General features: G+C 43.4%; 1 protein-coding gene across 2 annotated transcripts in view; it reads right to left on the reverse strand.

Annotated features, from left to right (window-relative positions):
- NKAIN2 (sodium/potassium transporting ATPase interacting 2) overlaps positions 1-18,141 on the reverse strand; it is a 1,197,954-nt gene that overhangs the window by 6,906 nt on the left and 1,172,907 nt on the right. The gene's annotated exons all lie outside the window — the stretch shown is intronic.

Below are 18,141 nucleotides of genomic sequence, written 5' to 3' on the forward strand. Positions count from 1 at the left end.
TTTTTAATCTATTAAACCAGAAGTAGCTAATTGTGGAGATAAAAAGATAGTTCCTTCAAGGCAGTGATTCCCCCACCCCCAACTGTGAGATTCAATTATTGCTTTACACGAATCTATTAACTTGGGAGAAGAAATTATATACTCCTTTGAAGCAACCAAGACTTAATTGGAGCAATAAAATTCACTTGCACAATTAAGATGCTATATGTCTTTGTGGTTAGTGTGGAGATTTTCTGTAACACATTGCAAATGTAAAAAAATTGACGATAGCTCAAGTGCATGTATCTATCAGCAATTATTATTAGTAATAATATTATATCCTGATTGTCAGGTTCAAGGTGCTGTGGTGGAGGTGATGTAAATTAGCTCAGCACAGGTGTCCCTGCCATTACGTGGTTCGTAATCTCAAATAGAAGGCGATGGCACCCCACTCCAGTACTCTTGCCTGAAAAATCACATGGACGGAGGAGCCTGGTGGGCTGCGGTCCATGGGGTTGCTGAGGGTCAGACACGACTGAGCGACTTCACTTTCACTTTTCATTTTCATGCATTGGAAAAGGAAATGGCAACCCACTCCAGTGTTCTTGCCTGGAGAATCCCAGAGACGGGGCGGGGGTGCCTGGTGGGCTGCCGTCTATGGCGTCACAGAGAGTCGGACACGACTGATGTGACTTAGCAGCAATCTCAAATAGACAGTCAGAAATAAAGATATGGAAGAAATTCTAACCAAGGATTCAGATGCATCCGATATACATTTGGTGCAGACATATTATACAAGATACCTAGAACAGTCAAGTTCAGAGAGTCAGAAAGTACATTGATAGATGCCAGGGACAGCGGGGTGGGGTGGGTTTGGGATGGGGGATGGATGGGAAGTTTGTACTTAATGGGGACAGAGGTTCATTTTAGGAAGGTTAAAAAATTTGGGAGATGGATGATCACGAGAGTTGCACAGCAGTGTGCATGTACTTAGTTCCACTGAACTGTAGAGTTAAATATGGTGAAAATAGTATGTTTTATATTATGTGAATTTTGCTGCATTATAAAAGCATTAAACATATTTATAAGCAAAAAAAAAAAAAAGCCACATTCAAATGCCATACACACCTAGATCTTTGAGGTACAGTGAGATATAACAAGAGTTACTACGGGAGATTATATTATCCAGAATGGCTGCAGCAAGATCTCCTGAATCCCGTGTCTGCTTGCAGTGTGATCTTGACACTCAACCTGTCCTGTGGTTTGGGTCTTTATCCCTTCCTGTTGAACCTGGGTAGAACTTTGTGGCCACTGGACCCATGGAGGGTGGTAAAAGCGACACTCTGTGACTTATAAGGCTAGATCAGAAAAATAGCACGCACTTCCTTCCCTTTGCTCTTCAGGGGTGCTCTTTTGGAACACAGCCGTCATGCCCAAACTGGGAAGGGCAGTACGTGGAGAGATCAACAAATGACCCTTGGATACGATTTTGGCTAACAGGGTGGCTGAGGTCCCAGCTGACAGTCAGCGTCAACACTCAGACACGTGCCTCCAAATGATCCCAGCCACAAGCTGCTGAGTCAGCCCAGCGTTGAGTCTCCCCAGCTGAGGCCTCTGACACCGGGGGTTGCAGACCAGCTGTCCTCGCAGTGCCTTGTCTGGATTCTTAGCCTGCAGTCCACGAGTGTAATCCCGGTTGTTTTATACCACTGCATTTTGCAAGCAACGGTAGCTGTGACACAAACATTCACGCTAAGAGTGCTGTGAAAAACTTTTTCTTTGTTTTTTCTTTTTCATTCCTGGACTTGGAGGTCATGGGGTGGGGCCCAAAGAGGCAAAACGACAAAAAAAGCTGACAAGGTAGATGACAGGAAGGAGAAAGAGAGGAAGCTAGAAACTGAATTAAGATGTTTGAGGATATCTTTACTTTTTTCTAATGTCTTATTCTGGTGGTTGAAGTTTGGCTAGTTTTTATTCTCTTTTTAATATCTCAAAGTGTTGCAGGTAGAAATTGGAACAAGGGACATAAAACCCATGATGTCTGTTTAGTGGGGAAATCTTTTTATTTTTAAAAAGCCTTTTATTTTTTAGAGCAGTTTTAGGTCCACAGCAAAATTGAGATGTACTGAGAGCTGTGCCCTATCCCACCCCCAGTATGTGCACAACCTCCCCTCTGTCAGCATCCCACACCAGCATGGTGCACTTGTTACAACTGAAGAACCTACCTTGACATCCTTAGCACTCAAAGTCCAGAGTTTGCATTGGGATTCACTTTGCTTTTAAATTCTGTAGGTTTTGACAGACTTGTAATGACATGTATCCACAATTTTGGTATCATACAGAATGGTTTCACTGCCCTAAAAATCTGTGTTCTGCCTTTTTAGGGTTTTTTTTTGTTTGTTTTTGGCCATGCTGCCTGTAGGATCTTAGTTCCTTGACCAGAGATTGAACCAGGAAGGCCCTTGACAGTGACAGCACAGAGTCCCAACCACTGGACCTCCAGGGAATTCCCTTGTTCTGCCTTTTTAATCCCTGCATTGCAGGCCTGCTGCGTCGCTTCAGTCGTGTCTGACTCTTGGCAATCCTATGGACCGTAGCCAGCCAGACTCCTCTGTCCATGAGATTCTCCAGGCAAGAATCCTGGAGTGGGTTGCCATTTCATTCTCCAGGGGATCTTCCCGACCCAGGGGTCAAACCCAGGTCTCCCACAGTGCAGAGACCTGCAGATTCTTTACCCTCTGAGCCACCAGGGAAGCCCTTTAATCCCTCCCTCTCCCCTAAACTCTAGCAACCATTGATCTTTTTACTGTCTCCAGTAAATGTCATGCACTTCCCTTTGCTCTTCAGGAATACAACCGTCATGCCCAAACTGGGAAGGCCAAACTAGCCCACGTGAAGAGATCAACAAAGGACCCTTGGATATGATTTTGGCTAACAGGGTGGCTGAGGTCCCAGCTGACAATCAGCATCAACACCCAGTCAGGTACCTTCAAATGATCCCAGCTCCAAGCTGTTGAGTCAACCCACCTTTTCTAGAATGTCACATACCTGGACTCCTATGGTTTCTAGCCTTTTCTGATTGGTTTCTTTCAGTTAGTCATATGCTTTGAAGTTTCCTTTATATACTCTTATGATTTAATCTCTCTCTCTCTCTCTTTTTTTTTAATCATTAAAACCCTTTTACTGAGGCAGAATTTCTCTTCTGGTCAGAAGTGGAGTAGTACAACAGTCCTTCCTTATCCACAGAATACAGTTCAAGGTCCTTAATGGATTCCTGAACCATGAACAGTGCTGAACCCTGTATCTACACAATACTGTGCTTTTTCCCCCCCTGTACTAATGGATGCTACTAATGGATAGGTAGCATACCCAGCATGAATATGCTGGACAAAGTGATGATTTATGTTACTGGAGGGACAGAGCAGGATGGTGTGAAATTTCATCACAGTACTTAGAATGGCTCAGAATTTAAAACTTAGGAATCGTTTATTCTTTTCAGACTGCAGTTGATTGCAGGTAGCTGAAGCCATGATACGGAGATCTAGAGTGTAATGAAAAGAACAGAGGTCTGATGTTAGAAGGATCAGGATTCAAATACTGTTTTGACCAGTTTCTGGCTGTGTGACCTTAGATAAATCACTTAACTTCTCTTGCACAAGAATTATAACACTTATATTATTAGTGGGAGGATAAAATGAGGGATGTAGAGCCCTGGGTGAGACATGTGATGTGGAAGAAGAAAACTAAAAACCCTTAAGAATTCAGGATGTTCTTTTTAATTCTTCCAAACTGTGCAGTGTGGGAGAAAGGAAGTGTTTAATTTGGAACAACTATACAGACTTCCCTGGTGGCTCAGAGGTTAAAGCGTCTGCCTCCAATGCGGGAGACCCGGGTTCGATCCCTGGGTCGGGAAGATCCCCTGGAGAAGGAAATGGCAATCCACTCCAGTATTCTTGCCTGGAGAATCCCATGGATGGAGAAGCCTAGTAGGTTACAGTCCACGGGGTCGCAGAGAGTCGGACACGACTGAGCGACTTCACCTTATTCACCTTATAGGACTACAGGGCTTCCCTGGTGGCTCAGATGGTAAAGAATCTGCCTGTGATGCAGGAGACCTGGATTCAGTCCCTGGGTTGAGAAGATCCCCTGGAGAAGAGAAAGGCTACCCACTCCAGTATTCTGGCCTGAAGAATCCCATGGACAGAGGAGCCTGCTGGGCTACAGTCCATGGGGTTGCAAACGAGTCAGACATGACTTAGTGAGCAAATAATGGCAACTAGATGTTTGGCTTATAGCTCAAAATTTGTTGTCTAGGAGGGTGTTGCTGCCTTTAACAGAACAGAAAGAATTGAGAGAAGGGAGCTTGTGTTTGGCTTCATTAGAAAATGTAGTGTGTACGTGGCATATATGAGCAGCAAGGACCAGAAAACATTTGGGAAACAGGAACTATAATTGTAATTGGTGGGAGACAAATTGGAGACTTGCTGGGACTGGAGAGGTGAATTTTCTTTTTCTTCATTCAGCTTTATCGTGTTTCATTGAAACCTATCTCTACCTGACATATTATGAATCTACTTTATTTGTTGTTGATCTCAGCACGGTACGTAAGCTGCATGAGATTTACTGTTTACTACAGTGGCCCCAGAACCCAGAACAATGTCTGGCTCATGGAAGCCATATTTACTGAATAAACCCTTTAGGCTGTTTTGGAAAAGGGCAGGTGTTTTAAGTATGGAAGATGCTGGGAAAATTTCTAAGTGAAATTTAAGTGCATTTACCCTTTCTTCAGAAGGCCTTGAATGATAATTAAGAGAAGACCTTTTATAGGAGATCTAAAATGTCAGAATTGCTTGGATCCTGTGAGACAAAAGAAATCTTTTGGGTATCAATGGAAGGAAGGCACCATTCTAGTTTCTTTGGTCGATATGAATGGAAGGAAGAAAGCTAGGACTTGTTTTAGCATCAACATAACTAGGGTGAGAGGGATCATCCATTGATGACTGCTATCACATGTTGCAAAAATGTTGATAACTGGTAGAGAAAATATTGGTTTCTTTCTGGTAAGTTCATAGCATTCTAAATAGAGATACGTGACTGGGTAGAAGGTGACAAAAGAAAATTTGTACTTGTTTGATCTTTGCCTCTTTGGAGCAGTTTGGTTTTGGTTCTCTTGAAACAACTCAGGAATGTTATTTTCTTTGCAGTTGGTTTTTTCTTTCCCTTAGTTTTCCTATCTGCAGTATGGGTATGTTTTTAATCTACTGACCCGTGGAGGCACAGGGATGCCCAGTTATTTTAAATTAGTAAAGTGCCATATCACTTTAATAACTATGATTTGATAACATTAGTAATAGTGAAATTTAGAAATTACCAAGTAAGAGAAAAATGCTTTTTGAAGGAATATTCTTCAATCAAACATGTCCCCTGTTGTGAGCTTCCCTTTTATTTAAACCTTTTAATCATGAACACTGAGTTCAGCAAACCTAAAGCTGCTTTTTAAAAATACATGTTGGCAGGGAGGTATTGTAATATAAAATTGTACCTTGGTTATTAATGACAAAAGCTACTAGTCAACACACTCTTTTGGAGATAGAGCTGGAAAATATCATGGGGGAAAATTTTAAAAGGCAGCTCACAGAAAGCTAAGCCCAAATATTTGGAAGCACTCACTGAAAGATGTTAAAGAATTTCCATGGGCCTATGAAAATAGAGTGTAAATCCATTATCTCTGCAGGTGAAGATTCCAAGGGTACTTATCTCCAGTGGCACAAAAGGAATTTCAGAGCGTAAAAGTCGAAGTCCAAAAAACCCCTTGTTCCTCCCACGCAGACTTACTTGGAGGCAGCAATTCAGCTTCTTCTGTGAGCTTTATGTACTAGTCTGGACTTAGATCTCCGAGTGGACGTTTTATTTTTTCTGATTAGGAAAACACATTCTTTGTAGGTAGGGGGGCTTTACTCCACTGTTGCCCGAAAAGTCACTAAAGTGTGATACTACAGAGAGCTTCTAGCAGGCGAAATATGCATTGAATGAAATGAGACTTATTAGCTAAATCACAGCAGATGCTTCACTTCCTAACCTTGTTCAGAAAATAACCTTTTCGCAGGATCTTAGGGTTGTGTTTTCCATGTTTCTCTCTTAGTTGTATCACAGTCAGATCTTCAGGGTTTTAACTCAGTAGACACATTTAAGTATACTAAAAACTACGAAGGAAATATTTCTTTAGAGATCATTTGAGTAACTACTTTAAGCTGTTGGTTCTAAAAACTTAATGAAAATGCTGTACACATTTCCACTTGATAAACTGTTTCGTCTTTTCACTTTTGCCTGGTTTTGCTGATTCTCAGTGTGGCCAGTACCTTAGGTGAGATTTGAAGAAATGCATGTTGGTTTTCTGCTGAGACAAGGGTCTTGCTGTTGAATCATCTAATAGTGTAAATCCCACCACTGGCTGCATCACAGGGAGAGTGTGAAGTAGTGGGAAGATTGAGGGCTTGGGAGTCAGAAGACCTGGGCTCAGCCGTGCCTTCCCTTCTTACTAGCATTGTACCTACAAGCAGGTCACAACTGCTCTGAGCCTGACTTTCTTCCTCTGTGAAGTGGAGATAAAACAATCCCAACTTCACAGGGTTATGTATGTGTATGACTAGATGCACGTGTTTTATGGATACGCTGCAGGTAGATGTGGGGTTTCATCTCTCTTAGCAAGGGGTTTGTACAAAAAGAATGATTTGAAGTATGCTTTACATGTTTAGTTTCTTTACTGAGAGGATGAGAATTTTTCAGGCCAGGAAAGTGGATGGAGATGAGTAAGGGTCAGAGAAGAGAACTTTGTGTTCGAATTTACTTGAAGTTAGTGTGGAATAATGAAAGTGTGGAAGTCATCAGCAGAAGCTGAGGTAGGTTGATGGAAACCCTTCTCATGCCCACTTGGTTGGTTAAAACTATAGTCTGGCAAGCGAGAGGAGTAACCCATGAGACATGTTGTAGATAAAAAGGAAAGATATTGTATATATTAAAAAAAAAACTACCTAGAACTGAGTTTCCACTTTTCAAATATTTTTGGAAATCACCTCGTATCTTATCCTAAAGGATGGAGAGAGGCTGGACCTGATTTGGTTTGTGGTCTGTGAAGCTTTGACCCATGAGTATCAAAAAGGAAATTTCGAGTGGGGTGAGTGAAGGTGAAGACACCAAGAGCTTGTCTCCTGGATTGGGCTGAGGGAATGAGGCCAAGGCTAGGTGGAAGAAGAAAAGCTTAACCATTCCTCTCAGATTTAGGCGGGGTTTCAAGAACATGTGGCTCAGATGGTAAAGAATCTCCCTGCAGTGCAGGAGACCTGGGTTTGATCCATGGGTCGGGAAGATGCCCTGGAGAAGGAAATGGCAACCCACTCCAGCATTCTTGCCTGGAAAATCCCATGGACAGAGGAACCTGGCAGGCCAGAGTCTGTAGGACCACAAAGAGTCGGACACAACTGAGTGACTAACGCTTTCACTTTCCTAGAAGACAGAAGGATAATTGCTGGTATGGAGAACCCTCGAGGTTCTGAGGGGAAAATGGGACGAGATGATGTCTGGTAGCTTTGGTTTTTCTCAGGTTTGGGTACTAGGCGTAAGGTACTTGGAAGGTTGCAGCAGGTCCCATGGCAACTGTGTCACACCGTCAGTGGGAGAGGAGGGAAGGCTGTGTTGGGAAGAGGCAGAACCTGGCTGGGCTTAGGGGCTCTCCCCAGCTGTCGTGCAGCGGCCCTGAATTAGAAGTAGAGACGTTGCATGTGAGCTGCACCAGGCAGGGATATCGGAAATCTCAGCCTGATGGAGGAGAATGCAAGGAACGAAGACCAAGGGTGCCTGTAAGAGCATCACTGTTCTTATGCCTCCGGGAGAGAGATGATGAACAGAAAGATAAAACTTCCAGTGGAGGGGAGCTCCTAAGTAAAGATGAAGACAGAGTCCTCCAGGAGGGAGGCAGGAGAACAAAAGGAGTGAAAATAGGAGTTTACAGTCAGGCAGAGGGTGTTAGAACTGGTGGTTTTTAGAGACGCCTTTTTCCTCCATAGTGAAGGTGATCCAAATCTCTCCTTGGTGAAGGGGACTATGGGGGTGGTGGCGAAGTGAGTGGTGACAGATGTGGTTAAGAAGTGAGATGGTCAAGAAATTGTACAGCTCAAGTCAGAAAACTGTGTATTCAGATAGTTTTAATACTTTGAATAGATGTGGAATCACGTGCAGAGTGTGATAAAATGACCTTTATTTTCAAGCTTCCTGGCATCACTTTGTGCCGTGGCATTTGGGTGGATTAGATAACACCAGTCTCTGTTTTGTTCTTCCCTTAGAGAATGGCTCTCAATTATATGTGACGTGTCTCTCAGTCGAAATTGGAGAGAGCAGTTGTTACAGGCTCTAGGCAGGCTAGTTAGACATGATTGGCTGTGTCTTCACAGCTGACATCTGGGATATATTTAGAAGGCACAGCCCACTTAAATGCAGGTTTTAATTAGGGTGTCGGACATCGATATATCCATATTTAGGAAAATGAAAAATAAAGCATGGATGCTAAAATCCCCAGGAGAGAACTGTTTCTCCCCTTGTACTTTTTGGTTGCACAATTTTTGCATTATTTTTCAGCCTCCAGAAAGGAGGACTAAACCTAAGTTGATCATCTTTATAGGACAATGAGAGCATTTCAGGTATGAGGATGCCAGTGATCACTCTAGTATTTTCTTAGCTCTTTGGGATAGGTGAAACTAGGTTTTCCATGTGGGGTTCATTAAAAACACGTAAGATGATTTCTGTGTGAATTATGGGGTCCATTTGGTCAATATGGGTGAAAAAGTTATCCTTTTAAGAAAAGGCACATCTATTTTTGTTAAATTCTGCACATCCCTCTGATTTATCCTTTAGATTTCAGTGGGGATGTCATTTCTTCAGGGAAGAATTTCCTAGTCCTCTTAACTGCATGAGGCACCACTGGGGGTAAGTCCTCCCATCCCCACTCTCCTTATCTGAACACTCATCACACTTTGGTCTGTTTCCTCATGTGAATTGTGTGCTGGGTTGTAGGCATCAGGGGGTCAAAGACAGTGTCTGCTTCATCCCTAGTGAGTAACACACAGCCTTCCATGTGGAGTGGCTACTTGACAAAGGTGTCAGACGAACCTGTGTTGAGTTTCACGGTGAAGTGATGTGTAAAGTATACCTTGACCTGGGAGGCAAGTTTGGCTCCCAGCACCGCCTCTAAATGATTAACTTGGAGCAAGTCAGTGTTCCTTTCCTCAGCTGTAAAATCAGGGGACTAAAGCAGGTGATCACTAACATTGTTCAGCGCTCTGTGATCTGCACGATTCCATATTTGTGGGATTGTTTTACATACTGATAATAGCAGTAGAGCATTTAAAATGAATCAACCTGTGAAGACATAATGAGTGGGAAAAATTCGTGTGAAGGAGTTGTTCCCCCTCTGGCTGTTGCTGCTGTTATGCGTCAATTTTACTGAGCACGTTTCTAGGGAGATGAACTGAAGAATAGGTCTTTTGGAACCTGAGACTCGAGACGTGACCGTTCCCAACTGGGGAACAGGGTGATGACAAAGAGTGGGAGCCGGGAGAGAAAAGTAGGGTGGACGGGCTTGGAGCCCACAGAAATACTGCCGTCCCCATTCAGTTTATTTCCGTGATGAAGGTATGTGGAGGCGTGACTGTGAGCATCCCTTTGCCTCTGCGCTCTTGGGAATTCCTTTCGCATCAACTCCATTAGTTACAAAGGCAGCAATCCATATCCGATTTTCTTTTTGTGTCAGGACTGTTCATGTATAAACCAGGATTCTTTGTGGGAAACATTTGCAATTAATCCCCCAAACAAACAAACAAACAAACAAAAAATGCAAATCTCGCTCTGCCCTAAGGCAGCCCTGCTGACTCTGAGGCCAGACCGCCATCTATTATACACAGAAATGAATTGAAATTCCCACTTTGGGCCTAACCTAATTTTCCAGTGATAATAGGCACGGATTCCCAGAAGCACCCTACGCCTCTTGATAGTAACATCCTCATTTCCTTTCCTGGTAAATGTTTTAAATAAAGATTTTAGCGCCAAAGGAAATTAACCTTTAAATTAATTGTAATTATAAAATGCCATCACTGATTTTTGTCTTCAGCCTAATTACTTTCTATTATTTAAACAAACCTCACCTCCTGTGAGTTTCAAGTTTGTTTCTCCTTCACTCCCTGCCACACAATGCCAACCCACCCCCGTGGAGGCCTGCCTGACTCTCTGCTGCTGGAGCAGCCTTGTTTAAATGTCACGCAGGATGGAGGGTTTGCCCGGTGCTGCTTCTTTACAAGGCACTCTTTAACTGCTCTGTGTAAGGCAGCTCTGCTCAGATGTTTTCGTTCCGCATACCTGGTGGCTGTCCTGTCTTTAGAGAGGCAGTGCTTTTAGTCCCCCTGCTGTTAAAGGAGATAGCCATGCCTGGCCTTCTGTTCCTATTAGATGCCGTTGCTACTGCTAAAGCAAAACTGGTCGTAATGAATTTGGCACCTGCCAGCATCCTTTATCAAAAGCCCGACTTTGAGTGTACAGTCCTCTTTCTCAGTGCGTCTCAGCGTTGGAGGGCTCTCAGACGTCTGTTTCCTGTGCCAGCTCTTTGTCTTGCTCTCATTTGTTCCTTCAAGACAGGACGAAAGGATCCCATCTACTTTATTTGTGAGTATGTATGTTGGCGCTGAAAGCATCCTGTCTTTCTGCCACTTAGCTGCTTTCCTTCTCATGTCATTATCAACGTGAGTAAAGAGAGAGATGGTGAGGAAACAGGTACAGAACACGTGTTAGAGGATGGGAAGAGGCAAAATAATCACAGTGGGAGATGTTTCTTTTAATCCTTTCTGTAAATATCACTACTTCTCTTGCCTTTCACAAGCACTGGCTTTCTTTTCCATTGAGGCGGATTAAAACAACTTGGATATTATTTATCTACTGCGTTATGTTGGTTTTCTGCATTACATACCTCCTTTACATACCCCAGTTAAAGGGCCTCCTTTGCTGGTCTGAATATCGTTAACCTCAGCATTGACTCTTTAGAAACACGGGCCTGAATGCTTCGAGTCAACAAAGGGTAGAGAATGGATCAATTTCTTCCCCCATATTTTTGACTTGGGAACCTGGTGTGTGTGATCAGTCACTCAGTTGTGTCTGTGTCTGACTCCCTGCGACCCCATGGAACGTAGCCTGCCAGGCTCCTCTGTCCGTGGAATTTCCCGGGCAAGAATACTGGATACTGGAGTGGTTTGCCATTTCCTTCTCCAGAGGATCTTCGTGACCCAGGGATCCGACTGGTGTTTCCTCCGTCTCCTGCATCGGCAGGCAGATTCTTTACCACCTGGGACTCCCTTGGGAACATTAGATTTATTTAAGGATGGTCCTAAGTGTGCATGTATGTGTGTGTATGTTTGTGTATAAAAAGCTATGAAGTATAATGGAACAGCCGCTAGGAGAAGAGGGAGAAAAGGAGAAGTAACTGTTAAAGAAGACTCAACTTGGACCTGAATTTTGATTGTTCAGTCGCCCAGTCATGTCCGACTCTTTGTGGCCCCATGGACTAAAGCACACCAGGCCTCGCTGTCCCTCACCATCTCCCCGAGTTTGCCCAAGTTCATGTTCATTGCATCGGTGATACCATCCAGCCATCTCATTCTCTGAAGCCCTCTTCTCCTTCTGCCCTCAATCTTTCCCAGCATCAGGGACTTTTCCAGTGAGTTAGCTGTTAGCCTCAGGGGACCAAAATACTGCAGCTTCACCTTCAGCTTTAGTCCTTCCAGTGAGTATTTGGGGTTGATTTTGCTTAAGATTGACTGGTTTGATCTCCTTGCTGCCCAAGGGACTCTCAGGAGTTTTCTCCAGCACCAAACCTCCAGTTTGAAGGCATCAATTCTTTGGCGCTGTTTGATGTTCTGTTTACAGTCCAGTTCTCACAACCATACATGACCACTGGGAAGACTATATATTCTTAACTGTATGGACCTTTGTTGGCAGAGTAATATCTCTACTTTTCAACCCAGTGTCTAGGTTTGTCATAGCTTTCCTGCTGAGAAGCAATTGTCTTCTGATTTCATTGTGCAGTCACCATCTGCAGTGATTTTAGAGACCAAGAAGAGGAAATCTGTCACTACTTCCACCTTTTCCCCTATTTGTCATGGAGTAATGGGTCTAAATGTCATGATCTTAGTTTTTTAAAATATTTAGTTTTAAGCTGCCTCATGAACTCTCCTCCTTCACCCTCATCAAGAGGCCTTTAGTTCCCATTCGCTTTCTGCCATTAGAGAGGTATCGTCTGCATATCTGAGGTTGTTGATGTTTCTCCCACCTGTCTTTTGATTCCAGCTTGTAACTCATCTAGCCCATCATTTCTGATGATAGGTGTATCATCAGCGTATAGGTTAAATAAGCATGGTGGCAGCAGACAGTCCTGTTGTACTCCTTTCTCAGTCCTGAACAATCAGTTTTTCCATCCTAGATTCTAACTGTTGCTTCTTGACTCACATACAGGTTTCTCAGGAGACAGCTAAGATGGTCTGGTATTCTCATCTCTTTAAGAGCTCTCCACAGTTTGTCATGATCCACAAAGTCAAAGGCTATAGCATAGTTGATGAAACAGAGGTAGATACTTATCTGGAATTCCCTTGCTTTCTCTGTGATCCAGTGAATGTTGGCAATTTGATCTCTGGTTCCTCTGCCTTTTTCAAACCCAGCTTTAAACCAGGTTTGGACTTCGAGACCCAGTCTGGAAGTTCTTGGTTTGTGAAACGCTAAAGCCTAGCATGGGAGATTTTAAGCATGACCTCACTAGCTTGGAGGATGAGTGCAACTGTCTGACGGTTAGCATAGTCTTTAATTCTGCTCTTCTTGGATGTTGGACGTGAATATCCAAATTTAAAAATAAAGGGCTCATGTTTTCTCTTCCATGACCACAAGAGGGAGCAATTTAACAGCTGGCTGAAAAGACCACTACTAATTTTGGGAGACGGAACTGTAAAAATTGTCTCACAATTAGGGAAGGCTGCTGTCACTGACAGGAGCTCACGTGTTACTGACGGGAGGCACACGTGTGTGTATTTGTTTTAGGTATTGATCATCTAGTCTGGCTTTTGTTTTTTACTTATGGCAGCATATCTTTCTCCCCCCAGCTTTCTTCCATTTGTAGAAAATGAGGAAATCTGCTTTATTATTCATTTATTTCTTGTAAATTCATTATTCATTTATTCATTATTCTCTTACTTAGAATAAACTGGGGTCTACCAAAGAGTCACATTCGTTTGGAGTTTCCATATAGTCCAGGAGATGTTAGTGGAGAGCTAACTGGTTGATTCATTTATTCCCCATATACTTATTGAGGGATAGGTTAGATGCGGAGGCTGTAGCAGTGGTCAAGATAGGTGTGGGCCCCAGTGACATCCCCTAACACTGTCTTCCCTTGAGGGAGTCAGTATGTCCTGTGTGATGTCAGAAGTTCACCGAGAACACTCAGTGACCTTGGGCAAGTTGTTTAATCTTTATGGGTCTATAAAATTAAAGTGCTGAAATAGAGCAGTAGGTAGTAGTTTTCCATCATTTCAAACTCCGCAGTGTTCTCAGTTCCTAAGAAGTCTGAAGCCGAATCGGGAGCTGTAAAATTTAACAAATGTAGAGCTCCTGCTCTGGAAAGTTGGGAAAGGAGCAAAGTGACACCTTCTACTCCGGCCCCTCTGTGGCTCTGCAGAGCACCAGCTAGAGATTAGTAGCATCCAAAGTCTGGGGCTCCAGACCCTAATAATGAGTGATTCTGTTCAGAGATGGGGAAAGAAGAGACAGATTTTGGTTTTGTGGTAGGCTGGCAGATATAAACAAGATTACTTCAGTCAGTCACCTTCAGAATTGCAAAACAAATGTTGTAAAGAAAACAATAATATATTATACCTTCATTTGACTGAGTATGATATTTGTGAAGTAAAATAGGCAAATCATTCTCATAACTCTTCTTGTCAACCTGGCACTCAGGAACTTCGCACCTTTTATGAACTGCTAATTGCCTACCCCTTGGGTTATGTTTGGTGAGTGATTTATAAATAATAAGAAAGAAAGCTGAGGTTACCAAGCAGAATGTATAAAATGGCCCCGACAACCAGATAGAGAGACAGAAAAAGATAGGAAGAAAGGAGACATATACCCAAATGTTAACTGAGAACCAGAATTTGAAATTGTGAAATCATTCTAACTTTCTTTTTCTTCCATCTGTAGGTTCTCTACATTTTGCAGTAACTTACATCCTGTTATAAACAGAAAGCACCAATTTTTTTTTTTTTTAATGGCTAAGTACTCCTCCCTTGCCACCTCCACCCACCTTCAGAGGTGGGAGAACGTGTCCTTGTGCTCAAAGAATAGCATCCAAACTCAGTGATCCTGTCAAACTAGAAAAATGATCAAAGCGTGCAGAACAGAGTTCAATACACAGAAGTGTAGGCCAGCAGGCTTTAGAAGAAAAATCAAACAAAAATAACAGAAAATTATTAGCCTCAGAGAAGTGAATAATTTCCTGTGGTTTGCTTTTCAAATGAAAGGTTCCATAAATTGATTATGACTTTTATCCCAAGGCCAGTTTGTTTTGGAGAATTCAGGACAGGATTTTATGCATCTGTGCTTGGTTGGCAGGTTCATGCACATGTGTATCTCCAAGTTTAAAAATCTAGAATTAATGTTTTAAATATTTTTTCAAAATAAGCCCCCTTAAGATATTTTAAAATGGCATTCTGCATATTTTCCCGGATGATTTGAATATTTAATAACATTTACAAACACATTGAATCTCTTTTAGGAAAGATAGTGAGTACTTAGAAAAATGTCGCCTTCTCAGGTGGTGCTAGTGGTAAAGAACCCTCCTGTCAAAACAAGAGACAGAAGAGACACAGGTTTGACCCCTGGGTCAGGAAGATCCCCTGGAGGAGGAAATGGCAACCCCTCCAGTATTCTTGTCCGCAGAATCCCATGGACAGAGGATTCTGGTGGGCCACAGTCCATGGGGTCACAAAGAGTCAGACACGACTGAAGCGACTTAGTATGCACTTAGAAAAATGGGTCCATTTTCCAGAGGCCTGATGTTTATTTTTAGTTTTAGTTTAACTATTAAGGCAAAGGTTTATAAGAACACATAATAAAAATTTAGAAATCATGTTGGCCTTTTTTTTCCCTCTTATGGATCAGTGATATTTTCCATGTTTTCCTTTTAATTGTCCCATCTAACAGTGCTAACGTAGCAGATAATTTCTTAGTTCTGTCATTCTAAGTGGTCTGGTGCAGAGAAGCTGAAGATTAAGGGAGAGAAGAGTTACAAGTATAATAAAAGGCACCAGACCAGAAGTCTTGGAACCTTTTTTTTATTTCACAGAATATTGTCAAAGAGAACAAGTAGAGAGGCATGGAAAACACTGGAGGTTCTAAGGAAAAACAGCCTGGTTGGCAACGCATGATAGAGTGAAGAGCCCAACCACAAAGACAGCTCAGTGAGGGACGACCACTCCCCTGGAGAAAGAATTTTCTCCTAAGACATGCCACTGCCTTTTCAGGAACAAATGTAGCAAAGTTTGTGATGGTTGCCCCAGTCACATAAGGTTCAAGCGTCAGGGTGCACCCTCTGGAGCAGGTCCCAGCTTTTCTGGCCAGGAGCTTCTCATCTGAAGGCAGATCGCCCCTACCCCCTGGCGGGGGATGCTAACCAGGACCACTGCCTGCCGGCGAGCCAGGACCGGGGAGGCCGCTGTTACACCTGGAGCCTCTTGGCCGCAGGCCTTTCAGGCGCCAGTGAGCGGAAGCTAGCCCCACTCTCTTCCCAGTAGATGTTTTCAAATAGCCTCACGCTGTGTGCCTCTGTGTGTATGTGTTTAATCTTTAGATATGCGATGTTCGGGACTGAATGGTGTCCCCTTCCAGATTTATCTTTTAAAGGCTGAACCCCCTAGGTGGATTGTATTTGGAGAGGGGCCTTCAAAGAGGTAATTAAGGTTAAAGAGGAGCCTGGCGGGCTACCGTTCACGGGTCACAGAAAGTCGGACATGACTGAGCGACTATCACATCACAAGGTTAAAGAGGCCGTAAGGACGGGTGGCCCTCATTCGGTAAAACTGGTGCCCCTAAAGCCTAGGAAGAGACATGGGCGAACGCACAGACAGAGCAAACGGGGCGTGTGAGAACGATGCGAGAATTCAGCCTTCTGCCAGCCAAGGAGAGAGCGAATTCAGCCCTCTGTAAGCCAAGGAGAGAGCCTTCAGGGGAAACCAACCCTGCCAACACCTTGAACTTGGACTTCTAGCCTCCAGAACTGTGAGAACATGGGGATCTGCTGGTTAAGCCGCCCCGTCTGTTACGCTTTTGTCACTGCAGCCCTAGGGGCTTGGTCCACCGGGGCGGAAGTGCCACCTCTTCCTATTTGAAATCTTTGCTCCAAGGGCGGTCGTCATCCCCGGGCAGGCTCAGCAGATGGCAGTGGTGTCCTGTGAGTTTGCACCGCCAGCTGGCCTGCCAGGCTGTGGCTCCAGCTTAGATCGCCGAAGGGTCAGAGATGTCAGCTTCAAGGCCCTAGGTTCTCATTGGGGAAATAACAACAACTTTGCATTAAAGTCTCGATAAATACTTATCAAACTGGCCGCTAGAGAAGTACATGGGATACCGTTTAAAAGGAGAAATAAGGAAGAAAATCTTCAGCGTTTGATGTGCTTGCAATGAGTCCCTTTAGTTCAGCAATGGATTATTCTGTTCTGTGGAGTCTTGAGTCTTTGGTTGTGGAGCCTGAACCCTCACCGCAGCTCCCTCGAGGCTGGTGCTTCTGAGGCTGTCTGGCTGCAATTGCTGCTGAGCCTCAGCTATTAAAACCGAGGGCAGACTGGTCAGTATCCTCCTGACGTCACGGATACTGCAGTCTCCCAGGTGCATGATTAGGCTCTTAGCTGTACAGTCCAGTCCCAGCGCAGCTACAGAACCCAAACTGTCCTCTGTTCCTTCTGAGACCCTTAGGAATGGAGACTTAACTAATTTGGCAGTTAGGGAGCTGGCACCTCCTCCTGCCCTACACTCCCTTTAGGATGCTTCATCACAAATCCATAGCAGGTAAGGACAGTCACACACAGATCCCTTCTCTGTTTATATGTACGTTAAAGTTGCCTCATATCTCAGGACTTCAGCGGTCCCATGAATGTCCAAGATAAACATGAGACTACTTGAATATAAAACAAAGTAGTTTATATGTTACTAAGCAAAAAGACCATAAGTAGAAAAATGATCTATGATAAGGCTGCTTGCATTTTAGATTAATATAGGCACTTAAGTTGAGTGAAGTAAATCAGAAAGAAAAACAAATATTGTGTACTAATTGTTTTATGTGGAATCTAGAGAAATGGTTCTGATGAACTTGTTTGTAAAGGGGGAAGAGAGACACAGACAGAATGAATGGGTGGGTGCAGTAGGGGTCTGAATTGGGAGATTGGATTTATGCATGTATGCTGCCATGTGTAAAACAGATAGATAGCTAGTGGGAACTACTGTACAGGGCAGACAGCTCGGCTCGATGCTGTGTGGTGACCCGTATGGGTGGGATGTAGGGGGGAGTCAGACACACACAGACACAGACACACACACACACACACACACACACACAGAGCTGATTCACTTCATTGTACAGCAGAAACGAATACAACATTGTAAAGCAATTATATTCCAATAAAAACAAGAAGTTGTGAGTTGTGGTTAAAATAAGGAGCTGTGGTCAAAATATGTATAAAGAATAAGCATTATGGAAAAGTTTTTCAGACGTTTTAAAGGTACGCCTTGTCTTCCAAAAGATACTTGTAACTTCACACCCCCTTTCATTTATATGGCTTTGACTAAAACTTGACTTAGGGACGAATTCCCTAAAAGAGTTCCCTGGGATTCCTGTTCTAGTTTCCTCAACTGACATTTCCATCTATCTGTTCATTCATGTCAGAAGCCCGGAAATCCATCAGTCTCTTTTTAACCCATCATTGAGTATTTATGTTTAATAACATACATATCCTTTCCCTCTCCATCACTGGTCGTAGGCCAGACTCTCATCTTCTCATCTCAGTCCTTGTCATGGTGTCCTAATTTGTCTCCCTTTCC

Source organism: Oryx dammah, unplaced genomic scaffold (genome assembly GCF_014754425.2).
Source record: "Oryx dammah isolate SB20612 unplaced genomic scaffold, SCBI_Odam_1.1 HiC_scaffold_4, whole genome shotgun sequence".
Taxonomy (NCBI): Eukaryota; Metazoa; Chordata; class Mammalia; order Artiodactyla; family Bovidae; genus Oryx; species Oryx dammah.